This window comes from Callorhinus ursinus, unplaced genomic scaffold (assembly GCF_003265705.2).
Source record: "Callorhinus ursinus isolate GAN/ISIS: 27379988/994484 unplaced genomic scaffold, GSC_fseal_2.0 scaffold23, whole genome shotgun sequence".
NCBI lineage: Eukaryota > Metazoa > Chordata > Mammalia > Carnivora > Otariidae > Callorhinus > Callorhinus ursinus.
The window spans coordinates 15915341-15939674 of record NW_027397085.1 but is presented as its reverse complement, the minus strand read 5'-3'; the positions used below and the strand labels follow the sequence as shown (position 1 = coordinate 15939674).

The 24334-nt window shown below is 38.0% G+C and overlaps 1 protein-coding gene and 1 pseudogene across 4 annotated transcripts in view; one reads left to right on the top strand and one right to left on the bottom strand.

The window, feature by feature from the left end:
* The window catches only part of PDE4D (phosphodiesterase 4D), a 1488864-nt gene that overhangs the window by 1024612 nt on the left and 439918 nt on the right, over window positions 1–24334 (bottom strand). The window lies entirely within an intron of this gene.
* LOC112839510 (U6 spliceosomal RNA) lies at window positions 6360–6460 on the top strand (annotated as a pseudogene).

The window sequence follows — 24334 nt, the reverse complement described above, 5'->3', positions numbered from 1 at the left end:
TTCACTGATATAAGTAAATAAAGGAAAATACTAATAGCTCCACAGGAAAGACCTCCACAATCTGCCATGTTCTGATCCTCCATAAAACTATCAATTCAGCCCTATCACCATAAAGCAAAATTCAAGTCAGAATTCATTCAACTTTTCATCCCTTGAACTTGAATAAAAAGATGATCATGGCTCATCAGGCATCTGAAGAAAATCTGCGTTGAAAGAAACAAACAGAGGAAAATAAAATGACCCAAATGAAAAAAATAATTTGGAGAAAATTCATTAATATTTTCAACTACTATCCTAAGAGAAATGTCAGAAAATATTCCTTCACTATAACAAGATCAAGATGTCATGATAATGTAACAATCAGAGAACAAGGAAGAGCTAATAAAAACAGGAATGCTAAAATAAAAGATTCACTGGAAGAGTTAGAATATAAATATGAGGGAAGTTCCTAGAAAGTAGAATTTCTTTTAAAAAATGATTTATTTATTTATTTATTTGAGAGAGAGAGAGAGAGAGAGAGAGAGAGAGAGAGAGCTCGAACACAACCGGGAGGCGGGGAGGCAGAGGGGAAAAGTAGACTCCCAGCTGAGTAGGGAGCCCGACACGAGGCTCGATCCCAGGACCCTGGGATCACGACCTGAGCCAAAGGCAGACACTTAACTGACTGAGCCACCCAGGCACCCCTAGAATTTCTTTAAAAGATAAAAAATAAGATAGGAAAGATAAGAGACAGTGAAATTGATCTAAGAGATTCTACATCCAACTAATATTCCTGGAATAAGAGAATGGAGAATAGTGAAGATGATAAATTATCACAGAAATACTGTAAGAGTATTTCGCAGAGCTTATGGATTCAAATCTGGAGATTCAAAAGACCCACAGCAGTGGGTAGAGGTTGTACCAATAAGCTAAGGCTGCCTAAGGAATCTGCTATAGGGCTGCAAGGAAAATTTTACCAGCCATAAGAAGAAACCACCCCACATGTGATACTGAAGACTACATCAGCCACTGTTTTCATTACACTCTCTTGGAATCATTTCTTTCATTCTCATAAGTTTAAATGCAATCTGCATGTGATGACTCCTAAAATTGTATCTCCAGTTGCAAATTCCATACTTCAGGTAGTCTGCTGTACCTGCAAATCTTGCAGGAAAGTCAAATGTACCATGTTCAAATTTGATTTACCATCCTTTCCCACATATTAGCTCTTCCTTCTGTTTCTTTATTCTGCCTGTTCCTGTTTTCCCTTGATGTTGTAGGGGCCAAGGGTAGGCCACCCCCAAAATGTGCCACTTTGGCATGCAGATAATCTTAAACTGAAAACGAACCAAGACCCAAAGAGTCAGGAAGAAACTTTAACCTTCCCTCTAACTGCCTAAAAAAGAATTTAGATAGAGGACATGCTCCATTAAGAGAGCTATCACCATAGATAGCCACATTATAATGTGAACTAGTAGTGGTAGACAGGGAGGAATTTAGCAAAGTCTATTTGTTAAAATTCTTGCCTATCTCCCATTGTTTCTGAACAGGTCAGCAAACATTTGTTTACAAAACATTTACTCTTTTGTATCCTTCTGTGAATTGCTTTTCTTCCCTGTGAAGTTCCAGACCCCTATCTCCTCCTTAATTCAGGATGACATTTATTACTCATTTTGCCTGAGGGTCTTTGGAGTCTCATCTTTATGCAAATTCTCCACACATATGAAATTACACTTGATTTTCTCCTGTTGATCTGTCTCGTGCCAATTTAATTGAGTCCAGCTATCAGAATCTTGAAGGATGGAGGAAATTTTTTTTTTCTCCAACAATTGGACAATCATCCATCAAACAGAAACAATTGGGTATTCGGGAGTCACCCTTTATTCTGCTCTCTCTCACCATCAGCATACAAACAGCCACAGAGTTCTGTCAATTTTGCTTGCTTAAAAAAAAAACCCTCCAAACCATCTTCCATTTTCCATTCTTACTAGCTTTATGTAGAGTCATATAAATTTGCAGCAATCAAAGGTAATAATGGCAAGGCCCTAAACAAATTTATTATGGAACAGAATACAGGTCAAGACCAGATGATGTATATATGAAAACTTACCACAACAACACGGAAATCTTACCATAATCAAGGTGGCGTTTCAAGTAGATGAGGAAAATATGGCTATTTCAGTATACGGTGATGGGACCAGGGGTTATCCATTCAGAAAAAAAATAAAGTTATAATCCTTTATGTCATAAGCATAATCACATTTACAGATGGATTTAAAACTTAAATGTAAAAAACAGAACTATGGAAGTATTAAAAGAAAAAATAGATTATAAGACCTTGGATTAAAGACCTCTTCAACAGAGGAGATAAGAAAAATACAGTATGCAAATCATTGAACGCAAAGCAGTAGAGCCTTCCATATTCCCTCTGTGGTATAAACAAGAGTGATTGTGAAAACTGTAAGCAAGCTTTCCCAATATATTGCTTTTCTTTGCTCCATTTCTCTTTCCATACCCATCCTATTACGCTATTTTATAACCTTGCTCCATATCATCTATATCATCATCATCTTGATTTTCAAGCCTAAATGCTCCAAACTGTGTTGGCCATCGCCTATGGAGCCTCCCTACCTCTTTGTCCATCAAATGCAAAAACACACAAGTGAATTAGAGTTATCCTATGTAGCACTCACTGTATTTCATGCTTTGTGCCAAGCACCTTACATACCTCATTTTTAATCTTCAAGACAACTTTCAAGGGAGTTTTTGTTACAACCATTTGGTACAATTGCTTCAATCTCAGTCTCTTTTTCTTAGGAAAACCACTTCCTCTTTTTTTCTTTTTTTAAATTTAAATTCAATTATTCAACATATAATGTATTATTAGCTTCAGAGACAGAGTTCAGTGATTTCACCAGTCTTATATAACACCCAGGGCTCATTACATCACGTGCTCTAATGTCTATCACCCAGTTACCCATCTGGGGTAACTACCCCAGGGGTAACCTACCCACCTCCCTTCCAGTAGCCCTCACTTTGTTTCCTATGATTAAGAGCCTCTTACGGTTTGTCTCCCTCTCTGATTTCATCTTGGAAAGCCACTTTTCTAAAAAGCTGATATGTATTTACCTTAAATAACTTACATATAAGAGAAAGAACAAGGATGGAATGAAAACAAATGACTGTACAATTTTGCCACCAGACAGAAAGCATTAACATTAGGTAAACATGATTCCAGACATCTTTCCAAGAATGTATTATGATAGACGGTTTGGTGGACAGAGAGAAAGAAAAAGAGAAATGAGGGAAATATTTTCCTAAAAATGTGAGTCATATACTACTGTTATTTTTATTTAAAATTTTAAATTTAATTGTAATTGCTGTCAACAGAAGGTAAATAACTTGAAGATATAATTGTTAAGCTTTATATAACCATAAGATATTGTGCGAGAGAAAGCAGACAACTCACTCTCCTCTATTTTTTTTAAAAAAGAGCATTTTAGTGTTTTCATATTCTCTCCTTCTATCCTCCCCTCCCTTCCTCCCATCATCCTCTTTCTTCTCCTAATTGTTATTCTTACAATAACCAGGTTTATAACATGTATGGTCTCTCTGTAATCATTGTTTCTAATTCATCCTATAGATGCATTTATCATAGAGCAATTACTCTGGAACATTCCTTGTAAGATTTAACACTGTAAGTTGTGTATGTGTGAGTATTTGATTCGTACATTTTTTTCTCCCCAAAGACTTAAGTTCCATCAAGTCAGGGACCACTGTCACACCACACCTCATGCAATGCCTGACACAGAAAAAGTACTCAATATATATTTGTTGAAGAAGCAAATGTGTTAAGGGCCCCATGGAATGAGCATATAGTACGATAATAATGGTGATTCAAAAAAGGGTGAGGTACTCAAGAAAAACTTTATAGAAGATGAAACCTTTGAGGACCATTGATTGGGTTGTGCTCAATGACAGTGTCACAGGTTAATCTGTATTTTTATTTTAGTGGTGGAATGGAGTAGGAATCAGCAGGAGATTGGCCCAATGAGATAGGTGCGTGACATAATTTTATACATTATGGGTTTTACACACAGAAAACTATCTTGAAGAATAATACCTAAATGTTTACTGTAGTTATCTGAGGGCAAATGGATTCCAAATAACTTTTTCTCTTCTTCTATCTATCTCTAAAATCTGTCTCTTAAACAATAAACACATACCACTTTTATCATTAGATAAAAAATAATAAAGCAATTTTCACTGTGGAAAAGTGCATATCCATAACAATGAACATCTATGGAGGGCTTATTTTGTGCCAAAAATGCTCTAAATACCTAAACAGTATCGATTTATTTCATATTCGAAACAAAACGGTGAGGTAAGATTTATTGCTGTGCTCATTTATGGATGAGAGTAATTAGTACCAAGAGAGGTTAAATACTTTGCTCAAGGTCATATAGCTATTAAGGAGAGGAACTAGCATTTGAAACCAAGCTGTCTAGCACCAGAGTTTATGCCACTACCCAAAACTACCCCTCAGAGCAGAGCAACATTTTGATAATCTGAGCTCTCTTCGTACTGTTTTCAATTAGAAGAAATCCAGGCAGCGTTACTGACAGGCACAGACAGCCTCCACTGTGCAATCTCCTCATTTTCCTCTCATCCATTTTAAAATAGGAAGAACTTCAAGCTCATTCATTTGATTCTCCCTACCAACAACAAGCCACACGAATAGCTAGGAACATGCCATTTAAAATCCTTTAAGATGCTGTCTCCTGAACAAGTTGCATATGAAATCAAACCCCTTTATTTTTTCTCCATCCTCTCTTCTTAGATTAAATCAATGGATAATTCATCACCTTTCTTCAACGGGCCGTTTCCAATACCTTCCATTATATTGGCATTTCTTATCCTAATATAAATGTCATGCCTCATCAGGGTCACATAATGAAAGGCGCTGTACTCTATTTGCTGGAGTTTTCAAGGGCGTTTGGTGACTGCTGTTGTGTGTAGCTAATGCATCATTCTGCACTGACTTAACTAAAAAAAGAGCAGGAACTGCAGGTAATTCTTACCCTCTAGGCAAAGTCCATGCCTTAATGTAGGATGGAAAACCAAACACACTCGTGAAACAAACTAATAGATACACATCTTGCATTGTGACTTCTGGGCCTTTTTAGTTTCCTTTTTGGCTCAACTCAGAAAGATACAGAGAAGCAGGTTTTGAGTAAAACCTTCTTTCTCCAAAGAAGTTCTTTATTCTACTATTAAGAAATTGGGTAAGTCAGATAGAGTCCATGTTTAATCATGACTCCTTTAATAACTAGGCTATTGCAAATACATGTGTGTGGAGGACCCAGTCTTTTTTCATGAACAAAATTTATGTTTTCCATGAACTTTCTGTATTATATCTTACAGTAATTAAGTGCGTGAGTTGGTTGCATGACCCTAAAATTTTTTCGATACTTTAAAACATATCGTATGTCCCTGCCCACAGCATATTCTTGCATAGTAGTTCTACTTAGTTCATGGAGATGTTTTTGAGCCATCTCCTGATAGCATAGTAGAATTTTTACAACCAACTCAGTTCACTGAAACAATGAAGACAGGTGACCTAGAAAACAGAAGTGAAATATTCAATTTGGGGTCTAGAATCATTTAATTCAGCTAGCCATATAATTATCAATTCTCTGTCTCATTCATGTATTGTGTGACTCCTCCTTAATGCATAAACCTCAGGAAAAGGACCAATAAAATCTAAGATGAAACAACACTTCTTCTCATTTATGCTTTTATTAGGTGAGTCATCTCTTTCATAATCATTACTCGGCCTTGGCCTACGTTATTTAAGTTCCTTCTTTTAACTAATCTCATTTGCTTCCATCTATGCTGAACTGCATTGTTTTCTCCTGAGACACAGTGAAAAGAAAATTGTGCTTTTATCTACTCGTGTTCTTTCTCTAATCCAGCAGGGAGCTCGGTACTCAATAGAGCATTTTACTGTCACACGATTTCATCGTCATCCATCACCATCTATAATTTTTCCAGAGAAACCACTCTGCTTTTTTGTAATTTCTGATGCTTCTGCAATGATCACAATCAAATAACAAAATAAAAGAGGAAAGAGCAGTTTTAAAAACAAGAGCAATAAATGGATAGCATTCTCTGCTCTCTTTTGACACAAATAAATTCAGTCCCCTGACATCTGATGTATTCACTCATATATGCCCACATTTCACTTATTCATGTTCCCCAAGTCTCTTCACTCTGGGAAAAAAAAAAAAAAAACTGTTGAGGTGTCTTGTACCCTCCCTGCTAAGCCCAGATGCTTGCTTCCGCACTGAGGTATGATGAGTGTTCTCATCAAGTGTTCTGCGCTTCAGCAGCACATACACTAAAATTGTAACGACAGCAAAGATCAGCATGGCCCCCGTGCAAGGACAACATGCAAATTCGTGAAGCGTTCCATATTTTAAAAAAAAAAGGAAAAATGAATAAAGGGAATCTACGTGGCAGAAAAGGACAGTAGAAAAACAGATTGGATAGGCCCAGTTATAGGTCTCTTCACCCGGCTTTGCAAATATAAACTTGCACTGAAAGAGACTAGAAGGAAAGCTTAGTCTATTTTCTTGAACATCAGGAAGGAAGACACATTAAAATTCTCCTATAATTTTCTTATCAATTGTTCCATGTCTCAAAAAAACATGAACTGTTTGTATAAATACAAGAATATACCTAAAATTTAGAAAATCTAATTGAGCTTGAGAAGAAAAACTACATTAGAATACCACCATGTCAGGCTGCAGGGGTGGCTCAGTCGTTAAGCGTCTGCCTTTGGCTCAGGTCATGATCCCAGGGTCCTGGGATCAAGCCCCGCATTGAGCTCCCTGCTCTGCGGGAAGCCTGCTTCTCCCTCTCCCACTCCCCCTGCTTATGTTCCCTCTCTCGCTGTGTCTCTCTCTGTCAAATTGTCAAATGAATAAATAAAATCTTAAAAAAAAAAAAAAAGAATACCACCACGTCTTGACAGATCCCAAATTTCCAACATTTGGAGAATTTCAGCACCTCGCTGCTTATTTAATTTACCAGCATGGTTTTCCCAACCTTTTGCTTCTAAAAATGCTGTAGTTTGTTTTGGCAAATGAAAGATCATTTTGATGACTTCAGAGTACCCCTGAAGCAAATTCCTCCTTCTTCTCTTTCTTCTCCGAAGCATCATGTAACAAGTCAGTAAGCCACACTTCAGGTATAATCCTGGGTGCATACTAGTTCATTACCTTTAATTTTCAAAAGTTCTGCACGGGTAAGTATTATTCATTTTCTTCATTTGCTGAAGAATGAAATTCAGTGTGGGAGAGGTTACATAGCTCTCCACCTCCTGGCAGGTAGTAAATAATACAGCTAGTATTCAGAATCAGGTCTGACTGGTTGCAAATTTTCGGTCTTTAATTCTACAACTCCAGGGTGTGTCAGTAGGCTTAACCCTAATCATAGAGGCTTCCCCAGGCAGTAGAGAGCTATAGCGCACAGCTGGTTATAGGTGGGATTTGAAAAAGGACATTTTCAATGTTTGATGTTTGTGGACCCTGCTCCTGGGCTCCCAGGGAAGCTACACTTGAACATTTACCATGGTCAGAATGACTTAACCAAACCTCAAAGTATGGGCTCTGTTTCTGCCCTGAACACACGGTGTACATCTGCTTTGTTAGCCAATAACCTAAAAGGAACATTTCAAACTAAAGAGTAAAAATTTCCCTAAGTTCCATTCCCATTCTTCCAAAGCCTGTAACCTTGCACATAATAAAAGCATAAGATAAAGTTTGTAATTTTCTGAGCTATCCTTCATCATGATGATTTGTAATTCCTGATGTAACAAAACCATATATAACCCCATATTAAACATTCCTTCTCTGGAGCACTCTCTTCTTCCTGAAGACTGTATATCTACCAGGCAGCTGTCCTCACTGGGGCTCGAATAAAACTCTCTCTCTTTTTTTTTTTTTTCAGAAATTCTAAAAGGTTTGAGTTTGAGAAGTTCTTTATAGATCTTGGATACCAGCCCTTTATCTGTAGTATCATTTGCAAATATCTTCTCCCATTCTGTGGGTTGACTCTTTGTTTTGTTGACTGTTTCCTTTACTGTGCAGAAGATTTTTATCTTGATGAAGTCCCAATAGTTCATTTTTGCTTTTGTTTCACTAGCCTTTGGAGATGTATCTTGAAATACACTGGCTGTGGCTGATGTCGAAGAGGTTACTGCCTATGTTCTCCTCTAGGATTTTGATGGATTCCTCTCTCACATTGAGATCTTTCATCCATTTTGAGTTTATCTTTGTGTATGGTGTTAGAGAATGGTCAAGTTTCATTCTTCTGCATGTGGCTGTCCAATTTTCCCAGCACCATTTATTGAAGAGACTGTCTTTTTTCCATTGCATATTTTTTCCTGCTTTGTTGAAGATTATTTGACCATAGAGTTGAGGGTCCATATCTGGGTTCTCTATTCTGTTCCATTGGTTTATATGTCTGTTTTTGTGCCAGTACCATGCTGTCTTGGTGATCACTGCTTTGTAATATAGCTTGAAATTGGGCAACGTGCTGCCCTCAGCTTTGTTTTTCTTTTTCAACATTTCCGTGGTGATTCGGGGTCTTTTCTGATTCCATACAAGTTTTAGGATTGTTTGTCCTAGCACTTTGAAAAAAGTCATTGGAATTTTGATCAGGACGATGTTGAAGGTATAGATTGCTCTGGATAGCATAGACATTTTAACAATGTTTATTCTTTCGATCCGTGAGCATGGAATGTTTTTCCATCTTTTTGTGTCTTCTTCAATTTCTTTCATGAGTTCTGTAGTTCCTAGAGTATAGATACTTTATCTCTTTGGTTAGATTTATCCCGAGGTATCTTATGGTTTTTGGTACTATTATAAATGGAATAATTTCTTTAATTTCTTTTTCTACAGTTGCATTATTAGTGTATAAGAAAGCAACTGATTTCTGTGCATTGATTTTGAATACCCAACTTTTACATCAAAATGGATGGGACTGGAGGAGATTATGCTAAGTGAAATAAGTCAAGCAGAGAAAGTCAATTATCATATGGTTTCACTTATTTGTGGAACATAAAGAATAGCATGTAGGACATTAGGAGAAGGAAGAGAAAAATGAAGGGGGGGAAATTGGAGGGAGCGATGAACCATGAGAGATGATGGACTCTGTAAAACAAACTGAGGGTTCTAGAGTGGAGGGGGGTGGGGGGATGGGTTAGCCCAGTGATGGGTATTAGGGAGGACACGTACTGCATGGAGCACTGCGTATTATACGAAAACAGTGAATCGTGGATCACTACATCAAAAACTAATGATGTATTGTATGGTGACTAATATAACATAATAAAATTAAATTAAATTTAAAAAGAAAAAGAAATTCTAAAAGGTTTATTAGGGAATATTCCAGAATGAAGGTTAAGTATTCCATGCAATGAGAGAAGTTATGACTTCTGCAATACCAGTTATATACCACAGTTGTCCTAAATGTGCCCAAAATTGAATTTGCAATCTGGCTATTTGCTGTGGCAGTACTATAGGCCTGAGCTGATTAGCACAGACACTTTTACTTTGGAAGGTGAGCTAGGAAGGAGAGTTATACCTCAATTTGCAGTTGTCGTTTTGTGAGAGGAACAAAACACAAGAGAATAATGGGTGCTATGGACTGAATTGTATACCCCTGAATTTATAGGTTAAAACCTGATCCCCCAACACTACCATATTTGGAGATAGGGCCTTTAGGAGAATATTAAGGTTACTTGTGGTCATAAGGATCTGCTGCCCTTATCAGAAGAGGACAAGACATCAAAGCTCTGTCTCTCGGCCATGTGAGGAGGACACAGCAGCAAGGCAGCTACCAAAAAGCCAGGAAGAGATCTCACCAAAAACTAAACCATGATCTCAGACTTCCAGACTCCAAAACAGGGAGAAAATAAATTTCTGTCATTTAAGCCACCCATTCTATGTGACCGTGTTATGGTAGCCCAAACTAATACAGTGGGGGTTTGGGGAATGTCTTGGTGTCCGTCACCTTTCTTCCTGAAAGACATGGTATATCCCTACACACAATATATTCACAAATGATGATTTGGTTTTTAGTCCACATGAAGAAAGGGGTTATAGTCAGATGATGAAATAACTATATTTGTTAAAAACAAAACAAAACTCTGAGCACAAACAGTTCTGCCTCAGGGTGCAAGGGTGCATGGGACAAAACAGAGCATGGAGGTGGGCAGAGGGTTAGCTCCGCCACCATCTCACACATATGGCTATCAGAGACCACAGACGCATCATCCACAGAGAGAGGGATTGGGTGCCACCAAAATGTGGCCCTGCCTGGAAGACAGCCCTCCTCATACGGCAGCAAGGAAAGGGACTGGGATGAGGGACGACAAGGAGCACAACCGTTTACAGGGCATATAAAACACTGAAGACTCTCAGGAATAAAGGGAGGAGATTGGAACAGGAAGAGAAAGACGGAGGACGGGAGAGACCGACCGAGGTGCTACAGTCACGCAAAGGGGGGTCAATGCATGCAGTTAGGAAAGACAACACTGTTAATGGGACCTCATTTGTATTCATCGGCTTTGAGGGATCAAGTGACATTCATATTCAAGCAGTGACATTTTACAATATACATTAATGTTTGAGCTTCATGTTTATCATAACAGATTTTAAAGTTCTGCCTGAAATGTAGTAATAGTGTAGTAGCATTCTTTTTCTTTTCCTTCCTTCTGTTTTTACAGAAGAAACGGTTTTATTATCCACGTCAGATACTTTTGCCTGATATTTTCAGGAAAAGCTCTGACATGCTACTAAAAAAAGCCCACATTCTTTTTTAACTTCCATAAATGTTTAGGTTAGTCAGACATTGCTCTGCTTCTAGAAATATATATATCTTAATGTAAAATGATCCTCCCAGGAATAAAAAATTGCCAGGAAAACATACTAAGTGACATGATGCTCACAAGGCTGGTATCCCTGAGAAAAGGCCTAGGAAGAATCTGACAAATTACTGTCAGGTAGCCCATTTAAGAAACACTCACTAAAAGACAGCATTAGAATCGAATTCCTTGACGCTGCTGGAGTCCATTTTTAAAGCAAGTGATTCAAGCTTCCAGGTTATTTCATACGCATATCCATGCTTTTGCTAAAATTTATTCATCACTACTGAACATCGTCGATAAGAGACCAGAAGAGGACAAGACAACAGTCCCAGTGGTCTATGATAAGCAGCACCTGGAGGGCCCAGGGGAAGAGAACTCCCGTTCCCAGAGCAGATCTAGGTATGGTAGCATGGGGGAAACTCTGTGCTTGGGGAAACGCTGTGGTTCAAGCTACTGGAAGCTGAAAATGGCTCAGGGCCACTTGAAGAGAAGTTGACTATACCAAAAAAAAAAAAAAAGAAAAACCTGAGAGTGACAAACAGCCATCAGTCTCCTTCATCTAACTGCCCCTTTCTTTCTGCGCGCACTTGGCAACCTACCCGAAGGATTTCCTTTGCCTTGCTGGGCAGCACGGAGGACACTGGGGCTAGCCTGGGCTGGGATTCAGATTCTCATTTACTGCAGGGCCGCACTGATGCGCACAGTGACGTGGGACCCTGTCTTCCATTAGGGCATCAGAAGTTGGAGAGCACATGCCTTCTTCTATTTGGGGGAGTGAGAAGCAAGGCTCCACTCTGTGTATCGGCTCCTTTATTCTCCCCAAACTTCCCACCATTAGCTTTCAGAGACAACCAATTCTACCACAGACAAATGTGGCAACGTAAATGCCATGTATCCTGGAGATGATGCAAGGCCCCGCCTTCCCAGTCTCTCCCCAAGCCGCCTTGTCACGTGGTCACCTGTGTTATCTATGCAGGGATGGCCCCGCTGAATAATCTTTCCAACACAATGTTGAAATATAATGTACTGGCTTGCTTGGGGCCAAGCTCAGCCACTCTTCTGTTTGAGCTATTTGTATTAGGGAAACATAGCTAACCTTGTGAGGACTCCCCCCATTCACTGGGGTGCACGCTACCAGGCCTTACTGGAAGAAGAGACAGAGGACCCTTCTCGGCTCACCTAGCGCTAAGTCACCATGCTCTCAACTTCTGCTCCCCACCCATCTTTTTCTATCACCCTTTCACCTCCAACTGTTCATTACTTATTTTTAAAAGACTTTCAGGTTTTGTTTTTCGGTTTTTTTTTTTTACTTTCCTTAGTTCTAAATTTCTTTTCTTAACCTTTAATTTTCTTTGCATGTTTGTTTTCATGACATAAGCCTACTCTTTTAATGCTTTATCTGCTTTAATTTTATCTCTAACCTTTGGCCTCATTTGTTTCTGACTTTTTACCTATTGTTCTAAATCTAATATATTTCATCCTACCATGAATTTTACCTATTTGGTTGTCTGTTAGGATTAGTTCTTTTTTCCCCTTACTTTCTGATCTTAAATTGCTTTCAACTTAAAAATAAAAATTCCTTCCCCTTCTAACCTACTCTTCTCCATCTCTTATTTCTAATTGGGCATGTTCTTCTCTTTTTCCAATAGGCTTGTTCACTCTGACCAGGAAAGTCAGAAGGCTTTTCTCCCCAGGCTTTTCCAGTGTGCACCCCTCCAGATATCTATACTTGCCTTTTCAAGGACATCCCTTCAACATTCTAATCCCAAGAAACTCAAAAGACCACAGGTTAATCATTCTCATCAGGGCTATAATTCTCTAGATTATTGTTGCCTGCTAACACTTTATGCAATCTAGTTCATGTCCCCAATTTCTATGTATTTTTTAGCATACCTGACATTTGAATTTGGCTTAACCGTGACTACAGTTGGCAATAGTCTATATAAGGATATTTAGAATAGGAGGTCAGACCCGGCAAGAAACCCTCAATGCCAGTGACTGTCAAACTTCAGGTTTATATTACCTAAAATACTTTGATAAACTATTTAGTCTTTCATGTATCTTCAAGTCAAACTTATTTTTTTCATCATAAGTTTAAATATTTGCTAAATAAATAAATAAATAGTTAAAAGGAATGGGTTATCTGATTGTGAAATTCACATTTTAAAATAAAATTGTTAAATAATTTTCTGAAACTGAATCCAGTGAAATCAAAATGCCATGGTAATTTGGTCTCTATTATCCATTAAAATTTTATGAACAAAGTCTTCATTAATAACCAAAAATTTATTATTGTTAATATTTCCCCTTAAACTTGTATTTCCATTCTATTTACTTAGAAATTGTTATCAAACTTATAATGTATTTTAAATTTCAATGCATTTTATAGCCCTACCAAATGTCTATGCAACAAAAAAGCATTAAATGGACATTTAATTGTAAAACTATACTGTGACCATAATGCCTTGAGTATTAAAATTTTTCTTCTGAGTGGAGTTATCATTATAGTCACATCGTTTAGTACATAGTTATTCAAAACATTTAATAAGTTTTAATAACTCTTAATGTAAAACTAAAATTTCATTGGAAATTCATCTCTTAATGAGACAAATGGGTTTGAATTTCTCAACCTGTTCATTTATTTGATGGTGAATATATTTCACTGTTAGAATAAATTATATTCCTATATTTCAGTTTTATAAGTGCTACAACTAAATAGGTATGTGGGAATGGGGAAAGTTTCATTATGGTAATATTATTAGAGCCCTTAAATCCAGACACATGCGAAAAAAACACCCCAAAACTGAGGATGTGATATCAACATCATTCTCAAATGTCTATCAGCTGTAGATTTGAAATAAGTCCTTCAATTCTGCTAAAAGAATTGATATGTACTTTTCTTGCACAATAAAAAAAAAGGTTACTCAATCAGTAGAGTAATTCACTTTTTTAATACCAATACCAAGATAGTAATTCAAATTGTCCTTTTGATTTCTATTGGAAACATGTTAGATATTTTGCATAGCAATGCACCATAGTGAAATCTGTGGTGGGAAAGAAGTGAATGTCTCCTTGTCAAGCGGGAGAGGGAAAATTATGAAAAGGGAAATTGGAAAAGAGAAATTGTAACTCCATCTGGATTGGTTGCCAGGCAGATCTGTTTCAGAGAAGGGAACACACGTTAATTGAGAGTTTGAAATGGTGTTCTTGAAAGTACGCGCAGCAAGGTAACCTTTGTGATGCCTTCTCATATGAAAGAATTCACAGACCCGGTTGGAAGAGCACAGCTCCCTGTAATGCCCATGGTCTGACTTTAGTAGGGCACTATGAAGTGTTGAATCTTTTCAAAGATGCGAATGGGGGAAGGTACAATATCATGTTCCCCAGCAGGCCTCAGGCATAGCTCTACACCAGGTAGAGTCTAACAGCTATCAAAGGATGGGGTCACCTGCCTTCCTGACAGGATCACAGGTTCTTGAGTTCTGAGCAGGCAGGACTGATAAACAGCCTACATCAATGGCCTTGGGTCACTCTGGAAATGTTCTTAGGTGACTAACACTTCATCCTTGATTCCTAGGAAGCATTAGAGGCTGAGAAGGGCAACTTCACCAAGGTCACAGGCTCTACTTCGCATCCTTCTCTTCCTTCTTCACATGAAAGCAAGGTTCTTTCCACCCACCTGCCTGCCACCCCCCATTCTAGCAGAACCTACTACAACATCACATGAAATCATTTTACCTCTCAGTTCTGCCTCTGAAAGAGACCTTTCCCTCTTCTTCCTGACCTCTGCTTCCCTTTATATAGCACCCAACACCACTTTTCCTCTTTGTTCTGCAGATGGCTAAGAGCCCCAATGCCAGGGCAGAGGTGATCTGAACTGTTACTAGCCTTACTTAGGAATTGACCAGAACATTACATGCATCACTTGTGCTCACAACTCACCGGTTGGCTCAAGCATCATGACCCTACCCAAACACAATGGAGCCAGTAGCTCGTGTCTGGCCAGAGGCAGAACGCCACATACTTGGTGAACAGCACCAGGGTTTCCACAAAGCTCTGTCTTTCTTCATTTCATGCCACTCTCTCCCCCACTCATTTTCTCCATACTGGCCTTCCTTCAGCTCCTGAGTAGACCTTGGGCCATGCTACTCTCTCTCCTTAGGTCTTCCTTCTCCCACAATTGCTGACACCTTCTCATTCTTCAGGTCATTGCTAACATATTTCCTTCCCAAAGAAGTCTGCTACATCTCCCTTCTCTCCATCAGAGGTAACCCCTTCTATTACTTTTCCAAGCTCTCTGATCTTTTTTTTCTTTTCTTTTTCTTTTTTTTTTTGAGCTCTTATGCTTGCTTGGAATTATTGGAACTATATGGTTATTCGTTCACCTGATTAGTTCATGTCACTCTTCTCCATTTAACTGTATGCCAGGTCCATTTTGCTTACTGCAAGGAAGACTGCTGATGCTGCCTTACAGATGTATAATAAATATTTGTTGAATATGTGAATTTACCCAGGGTCTGTTAGGGATTCATCTCAAGTACCTTTAAAATGAAATTTCTCACCTCAACTGACACCAAATATGGGAATAGTGCTACATTTGATAAGATATGTTGAGTAGCCAAAACAAAACAAGGGGGGAAAAAGGATAGGCTAAAGTAAAAACATGCAAAAGGGAAAAGTAGAAGCCAATCATGAGTTTAATAATGTCAAACTATGAAATCTCATATTCTTCTTAATTTAAATTCAATTAGCTAACATACAGTGCATCATTAGTTTCAGATGTAGAGTTTAGTGATTCATCAGTCTTATATAACACCCAGTGTTCAACACATCATGTGCCCTCCTTGATGCCCATCACCCAGTTACCCCATCTCCCCACTCCCCCTTCCCCTCCAACAACCCTCAGTTTGCTGTGTCTCTCATGGGTTTTCTCCCTCTCTGATGACTTCCCATTCAGTTTTCCCTCCCTTCCCCTATGATCCTCTGCACTGTTTCTTATAGTCCACATATGAGTGAAACCTTATGATAATTGTCTTTCTCTGATTGACTTATTTCGCTCAACATAATCCCCTCCAGTTCCATCCATGTTGATGTAAATCGTAAGTATTCAGCCTTTCTGATGGCTGAGTAATATTCCATTGTATTTTTTTATTTAAGTCTTTCCGTCATTTTTAATATCTTATCGAATTGTCCAGAACTAGTCCAAGATTTGTGAAAAGGTGGTGATTACATGATGCATTTTCTTCTTTTCCTCCATACCTGTGCAAATGCTTCTAGTTAATTTCACTGTTAAAAACAATAGTATTATTTGTTCAAAATACTTTTTGTATTAGCTTTTAACATTTTTACATTCTTTTTTAACATTTTTTATTATGTTAATCACCATACATTACATCATTAGTTTTTGATGTAGTGTTCCATGATTCATGGTTTGCATATAACACCCAGTGCTCCATGCAGTACGTGCCCTCCTTAATACCCATCACTGGGCTAACCCATCCCCCCACCCCCTCCCCTCTAGAACCCTCAGACTGTTTCTCAGAGTCCACAGTCTCTCCTGGTTCATCTCCCCCTCCAATTTCCCCCCCTTCATTTTCTCCTTCCTACTATCTTCTTTTTTTTTTTTTTAACATATAAGGTATTACTTGTTTCAGAGGTACAGGTCTGTGACTCAACAGTCTTACAAAATTCACAGCACTCACCATAGCACATACCCTCCCCAGTGTCTATCACCCAGCCACCCCAACCCTCCCACCCCCCACCACTCCAGCAACCCTCAGTTTGTTTCCTGAGATTAAGAATTCCTCATATCAGTGAGGTCATATGATACATGTCTTCCTCTGATTGACCTATTTCGCTCAGCATAATACCCTCCAGTTTCAGCCACGTCGTTGCAAATGGCGAGCTTTCATTCCTTTTGATGGCTGCATCAAAAGGATATATATGGCTGCATATATATATATACCACATCTTCTTTATCCATTCATCTGTCAATGGACATCTTGGCTCTTTCCATGGTTTGGCTATTGTGGACATTGCTGCTATAAACATCTGGGTGTACATACCCCTTCGGATCCCTACATTTGTATCTTTGGGGTAAATACCCAGTAGTGCAATTGCTGGGTCGTATGGTAGCTCTATTTTCAACTTTTTGAGGAACCTCCCTACTGTTTTCCAGAGTGACTGCACCAGCTTGCCTTCCCACCGACAGTATAAGAGGGTTCCCCTTTCTCCGCATCCTCCCCAAAATTTGTTGTTTCCTGACTTGTTAATTTTAGCCACATTCTTTTAAAACAAACTCAGTACAATACATTTATATAGGAAAACCTGAGCTCGGTCATCGGCTATAATAATCAAGGAAGGATGTAAACATTATGGAAAATTGATTCCTAGATATTCATAACCAGATGTAACACCTGAGAACTTTACTTAAATTGTTAAAATAGAATCATTGGCCCCAGTAAGTACAGTCCTTACTTACTCATTGCCTACGGCTCAGGAATACTCTTTACTACTGTATAGCTTTTCCTAAAAAATTTCAAGATCAATAACGCATATGTAGAACTGTTTAAGGAAGTGCCTCTAGAATTGTTTAGGTTTTGGTCTTAATAATGTGTTTGTTCCTTGGCAATTGTTTATCCTTAATAACTCTAGGGGCATAGTCTGGCCTGGCTAGAGTCTAGTTTAGACTTTACCATTTGTAAAAGAGACAGCTCTGACCCCACTTGGTTTTTAACCTTCTGGATTATTAGACATTCCCCCTAAAGTTTAGGCCAGTTTTCCTCATTATAAATTGCAAACTGAAACTTTTCTAGCTACTGTTCTAAAAAGCAGACAAGCTTTAGGCCCAATTATCTTGGATATGCAGCACTGTTTCATACCTTAATACTCTATGGAAAAATTCATAAAGACTAATACAAGAATACTTGTAGTTTTTTACCTGTGAGTTCATGTGAACCAGAACTGGTAATGAGCTAAGCTAAATGGAAACAAAGTAAACTCCTCATGTGATGATTAATATGACTGCAGGAGTAAGCATAAAAATAGTGTTGTAAGCATCGGAGAGAAATCTTCAGTGAAGAACCATAGGCATGCACTATGCATGTTCCCACTCTTTAAAATTTAATTTATTTGACACTACTCTTACGTAAAATCTTTATATAAGTTTTATTTTTCCCTATTGATGGAAATTATAAATATAACATTTTATGACAGTGATTTTTAACACTTCATCTGTGTGTGTTTGTGTGTGTGTGCATGTGTGTATGTATAGAATGGGCCTGTTTGAAATTGTGGTAAAAGTAACTGGCCTCCCAGAAAAAAAAATTATGCATATTTCATTTACCCACCAAAATTCACATACAATTTTAAGAGGCTTGATGACCCATTTGAAATATATGCAGGGAAAGCAAAAAAAAAAAAAAAACAAAAAAACCAACAAGGAAACAAGCTACAGAGTAACGGTTTTAAAAGCACATCATCTTTGGTCCGAGTCCTAAACAATTCTCTTAAAGTCAGTTACTCGGAGTAATTCTCTTATATAACTGTTAATCCTACACACATACCTGTAACCCAGGTTAGAAAGTCAGCAATTACATATCACTGCAAAAATATGAGGACAGTCTGTGCGCTGGTTAGTAAGTAGTTGCTGGTTTGACCTTCTCTGAATCCCCAACTCTTAATCTGCCCCAGTCCCCAAAATACTAGGATCCTGCCACTATCCAGCAACCAGGAAAGTGAAGCTTGAGTTAGAGCAGGGGCCTCCAGGACAGTCCCAACATGAATATCAACACCAATTCTGCCTGTTTAGTTCCCATGTTTGTCATAGGTTTCATGAAATATTATTAAACAACTGCTCAGTTTATTAATTTAATTTTTCCTAAAAGCAATAATCTACCTGGAAGTACAAAAAGGACAGTATGGACTTTATTTAGCCCAATGAAATTGTAAATATAATGAAGCTGTTACTTTGTCCTGTCTTTTAAGAGGTAGGAGTCTGAAAACATTACATGGAGGTTAATTTTCCTATGGAAAAGCAAGAAATGAGAGGAGAAAAGAGTTTGAGACAAGCAGATTTGGGGTTGGTTGGGGCAGCAAAGAATGAGGGAAAGGGATTTATAGCTTTAGGATATGTAGGCAGGTATTTATGATTGGTTAGCCTCCTGTCCTTTGAGAAACCATCACACTTTCATTTTACATGAGTCTGGGTTTCTTTTTCTAATTCCCAGGAATAACCAGTTGTATTATCTCATTTTCCTATTGACAGTAATGTGTCCAGAGAGTAAACATATGATCCAACCAATGAGCTAAGCAGAATCCTTCCCTATATTGATATATAGATAATGGGAGAAAGAAGCTCTTATCAATAGGAAGTTGTGCCACCATCTTCCTTTTCAGGTGGAGAGAGCCTGTGTGTGGATGAAACCAAGAAGAGGTAGGAGACTGATGGAGAAAATAAGCCCCACCAATGATAAGGTAATGAAGTAAGTCTCTATAGTTCTTTGGTTGTTTCTTTTTTTTTTTTTCAAGTCGGCCCCATGCCCAATGCAGCCCCAGTGTGGGGCTCAAACTCAGGACCATGAGATCAAGACTTGATCAAGAGTCACACGCTCAACCAAATGAACCACCCAGGCACCTCTCTACAGTCATTCTTTTTAGTTATATGTCTTCAAATACCATTCCTTACACATTGTCATCATTATTTGTATTATTGAAATAGCTAACCCACCTTGAGTTGTATTTCTGTCACTTGCAACTGAAAAAGTTCTGATTAATTTAGAGGGCTAGGCTAGAGGCCACATCTAGGTAAAAAAGGGATCTGAAAATAATGCAATTATTCTAACAAGATACAAAATTCTAAATAGAAGGGAGAGATTGCCAATATTAACACAAGAGACTTTAGAGCTGTGATCATTTTTAAAAGCACATGTTCTGATAATTTTTTAATTGCTTAGCAATAAGAGGGCATGAGAGCCACCTATTATACTCAGTGAAAATATTCTGCAGTTTAGAAATGCCACTTTCATTCTGGTAGCAAACACACACACACACACACACACACACACACACACACTTACATGCTGATCAGTTAAATGTCAACTAGAATAAGCACATACTTGTGACAATTTATGTTAAGAAAGCCTTAAATATTTCAGGTAAAACAACAGGGATACTGAGGTGGAATTTTCACATACCTTTTCTGATAATGTAGCATAAATGGGAGCTTTATTTTTAAATGAAGATGTACGCTTACTGCTATAAAATCAAATGATAAATCATTGCTTTGATTAGTAACTGATTTGTTACTCCATCTCCAAAGAGCTTTACAAACAAAAGAACTGTTTGATATTATGATTCTTTAGCCTATACATTTTTTCACATTCAAGAATCAGTATTCTAGCCTTTCTAATAACTAAATGAGACCGTGAGTACATTTTATGAACCAACACATAATTATTCCTATTCAGTAGAGAGAGTTATTAAGCTTCATAGCACTTCCTGAAAGCTTTAACCACGAGAGGAATTTTCCATAAGAATAGAAAACTTGTCACAATGATCTGAAAAAGTAGATCATAAGGTAGTATAAGGATACCTGACTATAAAGTGAATGAGTTGCAGTGACTCCATCTGCTGCCTAAGGCAGAAAGAAGACTAAGGTTCTCATGGAAGGCACTAGGATCAGAGTCAGAACCTTTATACTCCAAAACAACCTTAAACAACCTCAGCAGAAACACCACAAAAATCTCACTCATTCTGCAGTGAAGTTCCTTTAACTCTATTCCAGTGAGTGCTAAAAGTTTATCACCAATCACCTATCATCACCAGCTGGAACTAAGGCCATATTTATCAGGTGAATGGGATCTAGGTCCATTACAAGCCCTGGAGCAAGATCCATGGATCTAGGCCATAAGTGACTGGGGCTACTATAAACAACCAAGTCTGCAAGGGGAGAATTATAATTAGCTATGCCACTGTACCCGGCGCAAGCCAGACCCCGTCCCCCATGAAAGACAACCTGCCCGGTTCAAGCATTTCATCAGGACTGATTCCACACGAAAACTTTGAGAGTCAAATCTCAAACCAACAGATTACAAGTGTTTAAATAACAGATAGATCTAATGGGTTCAGGAGAAGCAATGCTGGGCTAAGCATATAAGTCACATAATATAAAAAAGCACAATGGTGAGGAATGTGTAAGATCTCCCTGGAGAAGCCTTGGAATGACACTGTAATCAAACAAAAGGATGTACTCATCACAGATTCTGTCCCTAGATCCTGACATGATTTAGGTTCTCCTGGTCATCCTCTGAAAAGAATCAATGGGTTCTCTCAATTCTGTAATATCTAGATATGGTTGTCACAGACATCATGCTCTTTTTAAGGTCTTCTCCTTACATTTAGGAGAGTAGCCAAAGAGTTTCCTCTTATTTTTTGCCTCAGATTCTGTAGTAGGGAGGGGGCTCTCTCCTGAGAACTATCCCAGTTTTTATATCACTGGGAGGGAGACAGGGCTACTTATTCAAGTACCTTCATGCGTAGGTAGAAGTCTTGGTTTCAGAGATTAAACAGAGAGTGACAAAAAGACAAAGTGCTGGCTGTCACCCCTGCCTTCACTCTGTCTTGGACGAGTCATCCCTTGGCACTCTAGAGCAGGAAGTAAGAACAGAAAGTTAAATTGCAAGGGCAACTCTATCACCCTGTGCCATATCCTCCCCAAAACAGTCCAACAACGAAAAGAATTCTTATTTCAAATAATTAAAAAAAAAATTCTTCAGTAAGATAAGGGTGATCTCTATTTGGGTAAATGATTTGAGATTTGAAAACTTTTTGCAAGGAACTTTTAGTGATACAAAAAATTACATATGTAGTTCCATAGATATAAATATATAAGTGGAATTATAAAAATGTTTATACATGTATTCTGAAAGCTAACATATAATGGCTACCTCTGGATGGTAAAATTATGGGTAATTTTGATATTCATCTCTATAATTCTGGGAGATTATTTTCCCCTAAATTTTCCTCACTGAGTACCTGCTGCATCTGTAATCATGAAAAGCAGTATTTTTTAATTAAAAAGACAAATAGTAAATGAACATTTTAAAATGATATTGTTGACCATACAAATAGCATTAACTTCACAGTCAATGAGATAAAGATTTGAATCCCAGCTCTGTCACATACTAATTGTATGACTTTAATGAGGCTGTGTTTCTATATATCCTGAGTCTCAAAGTGCACATTACTTCATCTCAGGGAATGATCTGTCAGTGGTGAAGAGTGAATAATTAAAAGGAGTCCCTGATGGGACATTTTATGAAACCTCAAAAACAAAGTTGCAGATTAATTGGAAGTTAACAAAAATGGAGAAATCCTTTTTTTTACTGTTCTATATAGTATAGACCAAGAATGCATTGTTTAGCATTGTAGAGGGACTCCCAAGTTAAAAGGCAAAGAATGCTCATATTTAAATGGTTACAGTTATGGGTTGAATTGTTGTCTCCTCAAAACGCATATATTGAAGTCCTCATCTCTACTACCTTAGAATGTGACCTTATTTGGAGAGAGAGTCTTTACAGAGGCAAGTAAGTTCAAATGATGTCATTAGGGTGAGCCCTAATCAAATATGACTGACATCCTTACAATAAAAGGGGAAATTTGAACACAGATATGCATAAAGGGAAGACAATGTGAAGAGATATAGAAGATAGCTTTCTACAAGCCAAGGAGAAAGGTCTGGAACAAATCTCTCTCTCATAGCCCTTAGAAGTAATCAACCTAGCCAATACCCTGATTTCAAATTTCTGGCCTACAGAACTGGGAAACAAAAAATTTCCATTTTCCAAATTTCCGTTTGTAGTGATTTGTTACAGAAGCCCTAGGAAACTAATATAGTTACTTTATTTTGCTAAATACTTATATTTCTGTATGAGAGCTAGTCATTTGTCTTCACCCTCATGGAAAGCAAAATACACAAAGGGAAATCTGGCATTTATGAAAACAATTGGCATGAAGCAAGAAAAGCAAAAGCTATGCGACAGAATTTTTAAAAAATATTATTTAATCAAATTCTTCCAGAGGGAATCTGAATAAGCTACTCATTTTCTTTCAAAAGGAGAAAACAAAACTTAAAATTTTATAATGTCAAATTGTTTGCTCTAGAACTCAACCTTACTTTGCTTAAGAATAAAACTATAGGGGTGCCTGGGTGGGACATCTGACTCTTGATTATGGCTCAGGTCATGATCTCAGAGTCATGAGATCAAGCCCTGTATGGGGCTCTGCACTGAGTGTGGAGTCGGCTTGAGATGTTCTCTCTCCCTCTCCCTCTGCCCTTCCCCCCACCTTCTCTCTCTCAAAGAAAAAATAAGTAAATACAAATTTTTTTTTTAAAACCACTATATAGAGGGGCGCCTGGGTGGCTCAGTCATTAAGCATCTGTCTTCGGCTCAGGTCATGATCCCGGGGTCCTGGGATCGAGTCCTGCATTGGGCTCCCTGCTCAGCAGGAAGCCTGCTTCTCCCTCTCCCATTCCCCCTACTTGTGTTCCCTCTCTCGCTGTGTCTCTCTCTGTCAAATAAATAAATAAAATCTTCAAAAAAAAATACCCATTATATAGAATGAAAAAAAACAACTTTAAATTATAGTCCTTTTCATGCCATACCTTTATTTGGATGTTACAGTACAGGCACACAAAGTGATCTAGAAGGAAGTTTACTTTTATAAGTCACTGAACACTAATGCATAGTTTTAATGAGATCAGAAATATGCTGGTCAAGGCTGACATCCTTAAAGCTAATGACTGAGGCAATCATGATGGTTCCATGAGGAAATAACAGAATTCAGAGCCTTTATGGGATTTAATTACATGGCTTCCAGGCCATTAGTTTACAAGAAAAAATCGAGTTCTTGAATCTCATTCCCAAGTCTTTATACCAAGTCTCTTCTTTCTTTTCTTTCTCAATTAGTGCCTAAGAAAACACCATTAAAATGGGTGTTTCTTCATTTAGTGAGGCTCTTACTTGTCAACCGGGTCTTGGATCAACAGTGTATTTTGAGGGCTTCAGAACTGTGAACTCTTATTGATATTCATTGCAACCAAATAGGAAGTGATGCATTTAAGTTAAAAATGATTATGAACCAACATTGTGAAGGTGTCAATGCTACCTAGAGCAATCTACACATTCAAGGCAATCCCCATCAAAATACCATCCACTTTTTTCAAAGAAATGGAACAAATAATCCTAAAATTTGTATGGAACCAGAAGAGACCCCGAATAGCCAGAGGAATCTTGAAAAAGAAAAGCAAAGCTGGCGGCATCACAATTCCGGACTTCCAGCTCTAGTACAAAGCTGTCATCATCAAGACAGTATGGTACTGGCACAAAAACAGACACACAGATCAATGGAACAGAATCG